Source organism: Mobula hypostoma, unplaced genomic scaffold, assembly GCF_963921235.1.
Source record: "Mobula hypostoma unplaced genomic scaffold, sMobHyp1.1 scaffold_36, whole genome shotgun sequence".
Taxonomy (NCBI): domain Eukaryota; kingdom Metazoa; phylum Chordata; class Chondrichthyes; order Myliobatiformes; family Myliobatidae; genus Mobula; species Mobula hypostoma.
Genome location: NW_026948187.1, coordinates 268,425 through 280,712, shown reverse-complemented (window position 1 = coordinate 280,712; position 12,288 = coordinate 268,425). Strand labels below are relative to the sequence as shown.

Below are 12,288 nucleotides of genomic sequence, written 5' to 3'. Positions count from 1 at the left end.
GCCTGAGATGCTCTTCGCCCCTCTAATCTCTGGGCTGAGAAAGAATGACATTGGTAGTTGACTTATTTCCACATAATGGGTCATTTTCCCTGCTTCTAAAGGGTTGTTAGAAAACAACACTGTCCTCTAAAGACTGAATGCAGAATGGAAAACCATCAGATGGATGTTCAACAGAGCAGGTTCAGAAACCAGAGGCAGAGTTTGGGGTCTGGACGATGGTTGGGGTAAGAACGTATGATGATGAGAAGGGAATCAGCAGCGGGGCATGGCAACGAATGTCAGAGCTGCAATATTTCGAAGCTGATCGACAGAGAAAACAATTTGGTTGTCTGACTGGTGACACAAACAATGCCTGTTGTGAGGTGCTCCACTGGTCGAGGAACATGTGTGTGATGGGAATGGGTATATCTATTCAGGGAGTTGTTCCTGCTTGTTTATCCTGAAATATTATATCCGGATGGTTATTATGAATTGTCCTTAACGTAATAATGTATTGATTATCATATAATTTGTAAGATTTTGACTCTTAAAGCTGGACCAGGCTTGAATTTATGGTACCTTAATGAAGTTAAGGTGGTCATTCTTGAGTTTGTATTTTAAAGCAAGACTTTGGCGAATGATGTTTGCCACTTGATTGTACCTTTGTAAGTAATCAGATTGAGTTAAACTGCTGCAGGATCCTGGAATGTCTTGGATTGTGTCTGGTTTCTCTTGGCATTTTCTGCATTTATTGCCTGGTCTGTTTGTCTCTTATATATTTTTGATATATGCGTGGCACGTGGCCAAGTGGTTAAGGCATTGGTCTAGTGATCTGAAGGTTGCTAGTTTGAGCCTTACCTGGGCAGCGTGTTGTGTCCTTGAGCAAGTCACTTAACCATACATTGCTCTGTGACAACACCGGTGCCAAGCTGTATGGGTCCTACTGCCCTTCCCTTGGACAACATCGGTGGCGTGCAGAGAGGAGACTTGCAGCTTGGGCAACTGCCGGTCTACCATACAACCTTGCCCATACAGCAGTCATCATCGAAAATCGATGAACAGCTGAAGAAATTTTTTATATTTTAAAATGTTAACCACCTTGTTCTGTATTTCCCCAAGGAAACCCTGTTTCTGGGAAGAGGTCTCCAACTCTGAGTCAGGCTCTCAATGTTTCCCTGTCACCATCTAGTCTGCTCAGATCATTGGGATGTTTCCCATGGAAGGTCATACTCATTCCACCGGTTAACGTGTTCTTCCATAGTGATGATTCATTTTTCTGAGTTGGCCTCTCATTTAAGTTTTCTGGTCTGTATTTCTGCATGGAGTGCTGAATCCTGTTTATTTTGTATGAAAATATATACTTTAGAAATATTATCAGATAGTTGGGTGATTTTTTAAATGTCTGTTATAGCTCTTTCTCCTTCTGTTCTCAGTAGTGTTAATCTAATTGTGTTTGAGTGTAAATAGTCTTTTCTAAATTTGCCATTTAAGTTCTTATTTTTATTTGTGAAGTTTCCAGATTGGAATGCGACCAAGATATTTTGATGAAAGAATACGCTAAATTGGGTATAACAAAGGTGTATATTACCTTTGTTGTATTTGATATGCCATACAGATCTGCTTGGGAAATCTTATTGAGCCCTGAAGTAAATTTTATCAAAAGTTTTTTTTTTTCATTTTCGTCCTATTTTCTATTTTCTTTGCCTGTTAATATTCCAGATACCTAGGCCAAAACGTTGATTCCCATCAATAGATGCCTGACCTGCTGAGCTCCTTCAGCACATTGTGAGTATGGCTTAAGACTTCCAGCATCTGCAGTATCTCTTGTGTCCCATATTCTTGTATTTTTATGAAAAGGCATGCAGGTAGGCAGAGAGGGTGCTGTGGCTCTGTTGGTAAAAAATTACTAACATTTGTAAATCAAATCATCAGAAAGTTGACATGGTGTTGGAAGGTGTTGAGTCATCGTGGGTAGAACTAAGGAACAGTAAGGGTGAAAAGATCTTGATTTTTTTGGAGACCCCAAACAGTAGTAAGTATCTTGTCTGCAAATTAGAACGGGAGATAGAAAATGCATGCCAAGACAGCAAAGTTACAAGAGTCATGGGAGGTAGTCATGCAGATATATTGGGAAAATCAAGTAGGCACAAGATCCCAAGAGGGGGATTTCCTAGAATGCCCACAAGATGGCTTTTTAGAGCAGCTCCTGGTTGAGCCCAGCTGGGGATCAGCTATTCTCAACTGGGTGCAATGAACCGGAATTAATTAGAGTTACTTAATGAAGAAGAGCCTATAGGGGCAAATGATCTTAATATAATGGAATTCACCCTGAAATGTGAGAAGGAGAAGCTAAAGTGAGATGTACCAGTATAACCATAGAATGAATAGAATTACAAAGTCATGAGAGAAGAATTGGCTGAAATTGATAAGAAAAGAACATGGCCTGGGATGACGACAGAATGGATGGAATTTCTGGAAGCAATTCAGAAGGCACGGGATATATACGTAAAAAAGAGGAAGATGTATTCTAAAGACAACATGAAACAACCATGGCGAAGCCAACATAAAAACCAAAGAGAAGGCATATAACAGAGCAAAAATGGTGGGAAGTTAGAGGATTGGGAAGCTTGTAAAAACCAACAGAAGGCAACTTTAAAAGAAGTAATTAAGAAGAAAAAGATGGAATACTAAGTTAAGCTAGCCAGTAATATTAAAGAGGATGCCAAATGTTTCTTCAGATACATAAAGTGTAAAGGAGAGGCGAGAGTGGATATTGGACAACTGGAAGCTGATGCTGGATGGGTAGTAAAGGGGGACATGGAACTGGCGGATGAACTGAATAAGTATTTTGCATCAGTCTTCACTCTGGAAGACACTAGCAGGATGGTGGATGTCCAGATGTCAGTGGTCAGAATTGTGCAAATTTACATTACTCAGGAGAAGGTTCTTGGAAATAGAATGGTCTGCAGGTAAATAGGTCACCTGGACCAGATGGTGTACATCTGAGAGTTCTGAAAGTTGTGGCTGAAAATATTGTGGAGGGATTAGTAACGATGCTTCAAGAATCAGTGGGTTCTGGTATGGTTCTGGAAGACTGGAAATTTGGAAATATCACTCCACGCTTCAAGGAGGCAGAGAAGTAGAGGATACAAAATTATGGGCCAATTAGTCTGACCTCAGTGGTTGGGAAGATATTGGAGTCGGATGTTGAGGATGTGTTTTCAGGGTGTCTGCGGCACATGATAAAATTAGCCATTTTCAGCATGTTGTCTTCAAGGGAAAATCTTGTATGACAAGCATGTTGACATTCTTTGAATTCATTGAAGAAGTAACAAGCAAGATAGAGGAGAATGGGTTGATGATGTGCACCCGGACTTTCAGAAGGTACTTGACAAGGTGCCAACTATGGGTCTGCTTAAAAGTTATGAGCCCATGATATTACATGAAAGATTCTTGCATGGATAAACAGTGGCTGATTGGCAGGAGGCAAAGAGTAGAAATAAGGGGAACCTATTCCGGTTGGTTGCCGGTGACTAGTGGTGTTCCATGGGGATCTGTGTTGGGACCGATTCTTTTCATATTATATGGTAATGACTTAGATGGCAGAATGGATAGCTTTGTTGCAAATTTTGCCGATGATACCAAGATAGGTGGAGGGACAGGTAGTTTTGAGGAAGTAGAGAGACTACAAAAGGACTTCGACAGATTGGAGGAATGGGCAAAGAAATAGCAGATGCGATACAGTGTAGGGAAGTGTATAGGCATGCACTTTTGGAAAGGAAATAAAAGTGGCAGATGAAATACAGTGTAGGGACTGCAGGTCTGCATTTAGGTACTCGGGTTCCCTCAGGATTATGTTGCCAAACGTTATCAGCCAAACACTCCGATACAATACGTGCTTCATTTTGTTACAGACAAAAATGCCATTTTGGAACTAGAGGTAAAGTACATTTCCACAGTGGTGGAGAAACGCTCAAACACCCTTCACCATCTGTGAAAACCCTTCCAACCCCTTCACCATACCCCATCACTGTAAACCCCTCTGACCCCGACAGCACTCGTTATCTCTGCAAAACCCTCCGCCATCCACCCTGGTGCATTCCGGCGACAGCTGACCCGAGAAAGACACTGCCCGTGGCAGAAGGCAGGGCTCATAAAACACCCTCACACTTTCTCTTTGTAAACCTTTGGATCTGCATGGTTATCCTGACTAAACCTCTTCCCACATTGTCTCTTGTAAAAAAAAAAGAACACTATTCCCTTTTCTCAGTTCATTTGTCCACACCATATCTGCTCACAGGATGAGATTTTCCTTTCCAGGACACCAGAGATGGTCTCCTCCTGAACAGAATGGGTTTCCCTTCCTCCAGCATTGAGGCTGATCTCAGTCCAATCGATTCTATTTCCTGAAAATCTACCTTCACTCCATCTTATAGTCACCTTAACATTGACAGAGTCCCTCTTGTCCTCACCTGTAGCCCCATGAGCCTCCACATCCAAGGCATCATCCACAACTTCTCTCATCTCCAACCACCAAACACACCTTTATCCCACCACCCCCCCCACGCCAAAACTCTGCTTTCCAGAGAGATTTCCCTGTCCATTCTCTCCTCCCCACTAATCCCTTTCTTGGAACATGTCCTTCCAAGCGAGGGAAGTGCTACACCTTCCTATTTGCCTCCTCCCTCAGCTCCATTCAGGATCACCATCAGCCCTTCCAGGTGAGGCAATACTTCACCTGCGGGTCTGTTGGGTTCATCTACTGTATCCGGCGTTCCCAGTGCGGCCTCCCGTACAGCAGTGAGACCCGATGTAGATTGGGAGACGGCTTTATCAAGCACATTCGTTCCGTCCGCAACGAAATGTATTTCCCGATGAACAACCATTTAAAATCCATGCTTCATCCCAATGTGACATGCCGGTTCATTGTTCCACTAACAAGATGAGGCCACTCTCTGGTTGGAGGATCAGCACCTTATATTGCATCTGAGTCACCTCCAACTTGACGTCATGAGCATCGATTCCTTTAACTTCCACCTCAACCTTCTCCTTTCCCTCTCCCATTCTGTCCTCCCTCCTCGCTTCTCCTCCACTGCCTCATATTTCTCTCTGGTGCCTCCTCTCCTGCCCTTTCTCCCGCGATCCACTCTCCCATGCTGTCAGATTCCTACTTTTCAGCCCATTGCCTTTTCCAAGCAATTGTGTGCTTGTCAGCGTCCAGAACAGAATTTTTAGCTGAGATAAAAAGTAAAAAGAGGAAACATGCATTTCTACTGGACTGAATGTAGAGGAGAGTCGGATGGAAATTTATTAGAAATCTGGAAGTGAGATGTCATTATTTTCCTCGAAGCAGAGTAGGCATCGGTGGTTTCGGTAAAATAAAATTGCGCAATTCGGAATCAGTGCTGTGGTGTTAAACATTCCTCCATAACATTTTTGTCTAATGCGATGGACAAGTACAACCTTTACTGTAAGTTCGTGTAGACCGTTGACTTTTTTTTCCATTTAATTTTTATGCAAAAGACTAAAGTAGCAAATGAGTGGCATTTTTGCCGATTTGGTCTTGAATGTCCCCAGAACCTGCCTGGCTTTCTCAGACCGAAAAGGGTCTGACGGTGACGAGTGCGGGAATATGGTGGAAAGCTGAAAATAAAAGGTAGGATGAGTTTAATAATCGGTAGGAGTGGAGTCGCGGGGTGCGGGTGTCGGAGAGTCTGTTCCTGTGCTGTGTTTCTCTCGGGTGCTAAACCAGATTTACTCTCCCCGCTGCCACGTTCTCCGATGACCGCCGGTTCTGTGGAGTCAAGATCGAAAACATTGCGACCGCCTCCGAGAAGAGCTTAGATTTTTTTATTAATTAGTTGAATAATTGATGTGAGTGGATATTTCGCTGCGTTGAGGAACCGCTCTCTGAACTTGGACTGCTTTACTCCATAAATAAACGTGTTTGTGCAACAACTTAATATCATCAGCATGTCTCCGGTGTGTTGAAAAATGTGTTCAGAATCATTTTAATTATTCGTGTAGCCCCGCCTGGCCAGCCTCAGGGTCGCTCAGCTCGCCGTCGTCTGGGGAAACAGCCCTCAACCCCGCCAAACTAGATAATTAGTTTGTGTGGATGCAGTGTGATGTACCCCACACCGCCCAAATAACAGACAATACACCAGATACGATTGAATGAATTAGTTTTATAGATATTACTGGAACTATATAATTAATAGAGAATAAAATATAAAAGGAAAATGAAAGGCGCCACACCTATCAAAGTTCTATCTCTTAGTGTACAAATAGCTGGAGCTCAGGACACTCCTCCTTCACCCTGCGTCTCCCCTCGGACCACCTTGACCTGCCACCTGGGACCAGCAACGATGGTCGACTAGACGCCCCACATGCGTCCGTCTCCGTCTCCTCTCCTCGCCGAACACCCTGGACCTCGGACTCCTGCTCGGGGTCCGACCCTGTGAGCGGACTCACAGCACCGTGTCCATCCTCTGTCTCTCTCCCGCCTTCTCCCAAAAACGCGCATCACAATAACTTACAGACACACAGAAAGAATAACATCTATCCCAATTGGTTTGTTCACCCCCTTATCCGTACGTAATCCAATCCAACTGCTAGCGGGAGGACGTTCTCAGCAGTTAACACAACAAAGAAGCCATTTCAATTATAACATGACAAAGAAGAAACGCCTTACACTCTTCCCACCAAATAAAAGTCATGTCCTCATGACATTAACAGAGTTCACCATTTCTCCTTACAAAACACAACACCCAACCCAGGTGCATAAAGCAGTGACATAACTTCCCAGGGTTGTAGAGATCACACCCTGTTCTCCCGGCACTGTATACGTCAACCTCTCCGGGGGGTGCCTACTCCTCTGAGACCTCTGTACTTCCTCAGCTGACTCTTCCGGCTCAGACTCCACAGGTGACACTCCGGGCCTACCTGTCGGACCCTCACCCTCACTGGGATCCCTCGGCACCTGTGAGCCCTCTGCCTCGGGCTCTGGTTTCACCCTCTCTTTCCCCAATGCCGGCTGTATTTCAGGCGGCTCCTCAGCACCCTCCCTCCTCTCCCCTAACTCAGTGGGGGAAGGGCCAGGGGCCTCTTCTTCCGGTACCGGGGAATCAGTGAACGGAAAGAGGTGCCACACGTCCGAATCATCGTCTTCCGATGACGTATCCCTTTTCGGGGTTGGGACCGGCCCCGTCCCTTTTGCAGCGGGCTCTTCCCTCGCCCTGCCCCCTTGCAGAGTCCTCATACGAGGCGTAAACTCCCAGTCGGGCTCTGGGTCTACCTTCACCTCTCGACCCAGAGGCAACAAGTGGTTCCGATGGAGTACATTGACAGGCCCCTTCCCATCCTCGGGTCTCACCCAGTAAACAGGCAGATTCCGCATCTGGCTCTCTACCACATAGGGGTGGCCGCCCAGCGATCAGCCAACTTGGGCTTACCAGGTAGTCCTAAATTCCGGATAAAGACCCGGTCTCCCGGCAATAGTTGGGAGAATTTTACTTTTTGATCATACCTCTTCTTATTCCTCTAATTCTGCTTGGTGGCTGCCGTCTCAGCTAACTCGTACGCCCTTTTCAACTCTCTCCTTATATCGGACACATACTTCAGATATGGCTTCAAAGGTAATTCACCCACTTCAGTCCCAAAGCACAGGTCAATGGGCAACTTCGCTTCCCGCCCGAACGTCAGATAATAAGGCGAGTACCCCGTAGCGTCATTGCGAGTACAATTGTAACAGTGAACCAAATGGCCGATGTGCTGACTCCACTTACTCTTCTATCCGATCGCCACAGTGCCGAGCATGTCCAGCAGGGTCCGGTTAAACCTCTCGGGCTGAGGATCACTCTGCGGGTGATAGGGTGTGGTCCTGGATTTCTCAAACCCAAGCATACCCAGTAATTCATGGATAAGTCTGCTCTAGAAGTCCCGTCACTGATCACTATGGATCCACCGGGGGAGGCCATAATGAACAAAGTACTTCTCCCATAACAGTCTTCTGTGTCTGCAGGACTGGCTGGCGATGTTTGGTGCAATGTGAGAAAAATGGCTGGACAAACCAGTTGAATTTCCTGTTGATGGAACATATGGCTGGGAACCAGGGGCTTTTGGCGGGGAGTTGGAGGAGAGACCGTGAGGAGAAACAGAATTCCGAGCCGACACTGCGGTCATGTACTGATGAATTAATCCAGAACAGATTGGAAGACTTACAAGTTGGGGAAGATCAAGGAAGTGGTCTGACTAAGGCGAACAGAAAACCGAGAGCCCAGAGAGGGGAGTTTGACTACACTCCAGAGGAGATGAAGCAATGGAGGACAGACCTCGGAAAAGATACTATCGACAGTTTAAATGAAGTGGAAAAACTGAAAGTTGACCAAAAAGAAGTCATCAGGAAGAAAAAAACTGGAGGCGGAACATCCTTTACCTGCTGCTTTTCAGGTCAGGGTGGAAGAAGCTGGCGGGGTGCGAGAGGTCCCGGGTTCAAATCCCGGATGAGCCCCCAGATGTAGCCCCCATGGCCAGCCTCAGGGTCGCTCAGCTCGCGGTCGTCTAGGGAAACAGCCCTCGGCCCTGCCAAACTGGGTAATTAGTTTGTGTGGATGCGGTGTGATGTACCCCACCCCGCCCAAATGACAGACAGTACACCAGATACGATTAAATGAATTACATTTTTATAGATATTACTGGAACTATATAATTAATGAAGAATAAAATATAAAAGGAAAATAAAAGGCGCCACACCCATCAAAGTTCTATCTCTTCGTGCACAAACAGTTGGAGCTCAGGACGCTCCTTCTTCACCCTGCGTCTTCCCTCGGACCACCTCGACCTGCCGGCTGGGACCAACAACAATGGTCGACCAGACGTGCCACACGAGTCCGTCTCCTCTCCTCGCTGAACACCCTGGACCTCGGACTCCTGCGCGGGGTCCGACCCTGTTAGCGGACTCACAGCACCTTGTCCATCCTCTGTCTCTCTCTCCCGCCTTCTCCCAAAAACCCGCGCATCACAATAACTTACAGACACACAGAAAGAATAACATCTATCCCAATTGGTTTGCTCACCCTCTTATCTGTAACATAATCCAAACAAACTGGTAGCGGGAGGACTTTCTCAGCAGTTAACATAATAAAAAAGCCATTTCAATTATAACATAACAAAGAAGAAACGCCTTACACTTGGATCCAGTCCGGCGATGGTGTTATAAAGGAATTCGGCAACACTTACCGACCACAGGATAATGAAGCTTCCGGAGATGGTGAGAAGTAAGATCACAGACCTCCTCCTGCTCTCCATCTCCGGGTCACTGCGGTTCTCTGCCTTGCTCTGACCCCTCAGCCCCTTACGGATGCGACTAGTCACTAAAATGTGTCTGACTGTCAGAGCGTTGAACAGTAGTATTAACACGAACGGGAGTGATGGCGTGAGGACGGTAGAAAGCTGGTCATATCCCACCCACCCGGGATCCGTATAGTAGCGCGGTATTTCAATACAGTCCCAGGGTATATTGTCAACCACTTCCACAGGATGATATATAAAGAAGAAGGGCACATTATTAAAGCAGAGCAGAACGCCGTTGTTGTCAGAACCACAGCTGCAGTTTTCCCGGTGCAATATTTTATTTTCCGCTTCTGGCAACAAATGGCGACAAACCGATCAAAAGTAAAAGTGACGGTGAACCAGACAGAAATTTCTGTGACTGCCTCTCCCAGGACAGAGATCACACTGCACACGGGGGTGATGTCCAGGAAAGTCCCGGGCAGGTAATAATAACTGAACCACCACAATATCACCGCAAGCACGATGGTCAGTAGATCTGCCGCTGCCGTGGCTGTCTGCAAAACAGAAAATCTAAAGCGGCACTTCAACACTACGCATGCTGCCAGTTTCAATGCCAAATACCCTGCAAAATCAGATCAACGCTAACAAAAAATCGCAAATATAATAACATCATAAAGCACTCCATTTCTATTAGCTATAAGTCAACATCTGCACAAGAGAGCACAACAGCTGCATCATTGCATGTGTCATGGAATCTTGCCAAAGCTAAGATTCGCTGATGCCGAGTTGATTAAAACATGTGCAATTGATACACTTGGCGAAGTCTTAAGTCATGATGAGAAAACCAAGAAAACAGTTGTGGAGCTATTAAAGACGGTGCCATTGTCAGCTAACATGGCAACGAGAAGAGTCGAGGTTTTAGCGGAGGAGTGTACATATGTGAGTCATCATTTTCTTCAAAGAACTCTATCAAGAACCAGGACAGAAACAGACTCTCCAATGCACATCTCGGCCAGTGCCTCAAGATTCCCACAACAGAATACAGGCCCGACATCAGAAGGATTGCCTCATCCCGTCACTGTCACTTCTCTCACTGATTGGTGAGTGAATCAATTTATTTTCTCCATTTGTCAATCTTATTGCAGTATAATATTACAACAACAATAATACTGATAATTTCATTTATACCTACACTTCATACTTCAAATGCTACATAGCTTAATCTATTTCTTATTTTAAATTGAATGAGAGAAGAGAAACAGTGGAAAAGGCAGCACTACTAAAACTCCGTGTGGAAGAAGTGTTCTTTGTATGGAAGAGAAGTGGTGAAGACTACTGTGTGTGTGTGTGTGTGTGTGTGTGTGTGTGTGTGTGTGTGTGTGTGTGTGTGTGTGTGTATTTTAACTCCCAGATGAGGTCTCATGTTATGGTCCAGTCCGTGAAGTTCGCATTCTGGTTCACGGTCCGGTCCGTGGACTCGGGACTCTGGGTCTTCCAGCTGTCCCTTCCTTTGGTTGAATTATTCATAGGCACCTGATTCTCAACTTGGGTCTTGGAATATAAGTAGCCTTGGGGTTGAGTGTGGGCTGCTGATTTGTCTTGTCAAGATCCCCTGGGAGCAACCTGCCGATGGAAGGCTGGAGCGGCCACTTGCCATCTTTAGGCCGCGATTGGGGAACCATCCCCTCATTGAGCCTTGCTGTCAGTAGTCGGAGCTGTCTTTGCAGTATGGATTCGGCCGTTTCCTGAGCCAGCCGAGTGGCCGTCAGTCACTCCGAGCTAGATAGAGATCCGGCTGTTTCCGTAGCCAGCCGAGTTTGCTGGCCGTAACTGCTACTCGGAGCAACCCCGATGCAGAGATGGAACTGTCTGTCGTTCTTTGGTGTTTGTCTCTTCTTGTCCTCGCCTCCGTGGGGTAAGTCAGGCCGTTCTGCCATTGCCCTGCAGGGGGATGTCATGTCTTGTCTTGTCCTCGCCTCCATGGGGTAAGTCGGGACGTTCTGCTGTTGCCCTGATTGGGGGACCTGTCTTGTTTTGTCTTTGCCTCTGTTGGGTAAGTCCAGTAGTTCTGCCGTTACCCGACGGATGGTCCTGTCCCACCTTGGTGTGGAGAGGTTGATTCCCGGCTTGTCTAAGTATAATCCCGGTTCTATGTCTATGTACTGTCTTCTCTCATGTTGGTGTCGTGTTAAAGATAAGTCCCACCTTTTCGAAGGATAACTCCCTGCTCTATGTTGATGCACATTTCCCAGTCTGTCTCCAAGCTCCAGCCTCCGAGATATCAGCTTCCGCATTCCAAGTCCCAAGACCCCTGCCTGCAGCCTCGTGACCCAAGACCCCAACCTGTCTCCAAGTTCAAGAGCCAAGACCCCAGCCTGTCTCCAAGTCAAGAGCCAAGACCCCAGCCTGTCTCCAAGTCAAGAGCCAAGACCCCAGCCTGTCTCCAAGTTCAAGAGCCAAGACCCCAGGCTCAAGCGTCAAGAGCCAAGACCCCAGCCACATCCTGTCTGGTAGCCACGTCATGTCCTTGCCTGGTTCTGGGGTCCGAGCCCGAGGCAAGACTCAGGTTCTGGGTCCTTGTCCAGTCTCTGGCTCGGAGTCCAGGCCTTGTCTCCTAGTCCATAGTTTCTAGTCGTGGTCCCGCTCTCCCTAGCCCAGGCTCCTAGTTCATAGTTCCTTGTCCGGTTTCCCTGTTTCTTGTCCATGTCTTAGCCCAGGTCCTGCATCCTTGTCCTGTTCTGGTACTTCAGTGTCTGTGTCTTGTATTTGGGTCCGCTACCAGCGCCCCCATTGTGGCATCTCAATGTGACAGCTGACAGCTGCGAGAGCTACAGTTATAACTAAATGGTTGGTTTTGGACTTATTTTGTTTCAAGAGTGCATTTTTTTCTTGAGTGACCCACAACTCAGGCTTTCAGAATCCCAGGCCTATATTATTATTACTACTACTAATAAAAATAATAATAACATACTATTAATGATAATAGCAACAACAACAACACCTGCTCATAAAACA

General features: G+C 46.3%; 1 pseudogene; it reads left to right on the top strand.

Annotated features, from left to right (window-relative positions):
- The window catches only part of LOC134341527 (zinc finger protein 585A-like), a 68,854-nt pseudogene that overhangs the window by 24,918 nt on the left and 31,648 nt on the right, over positions 1 to 12,288 (top strand).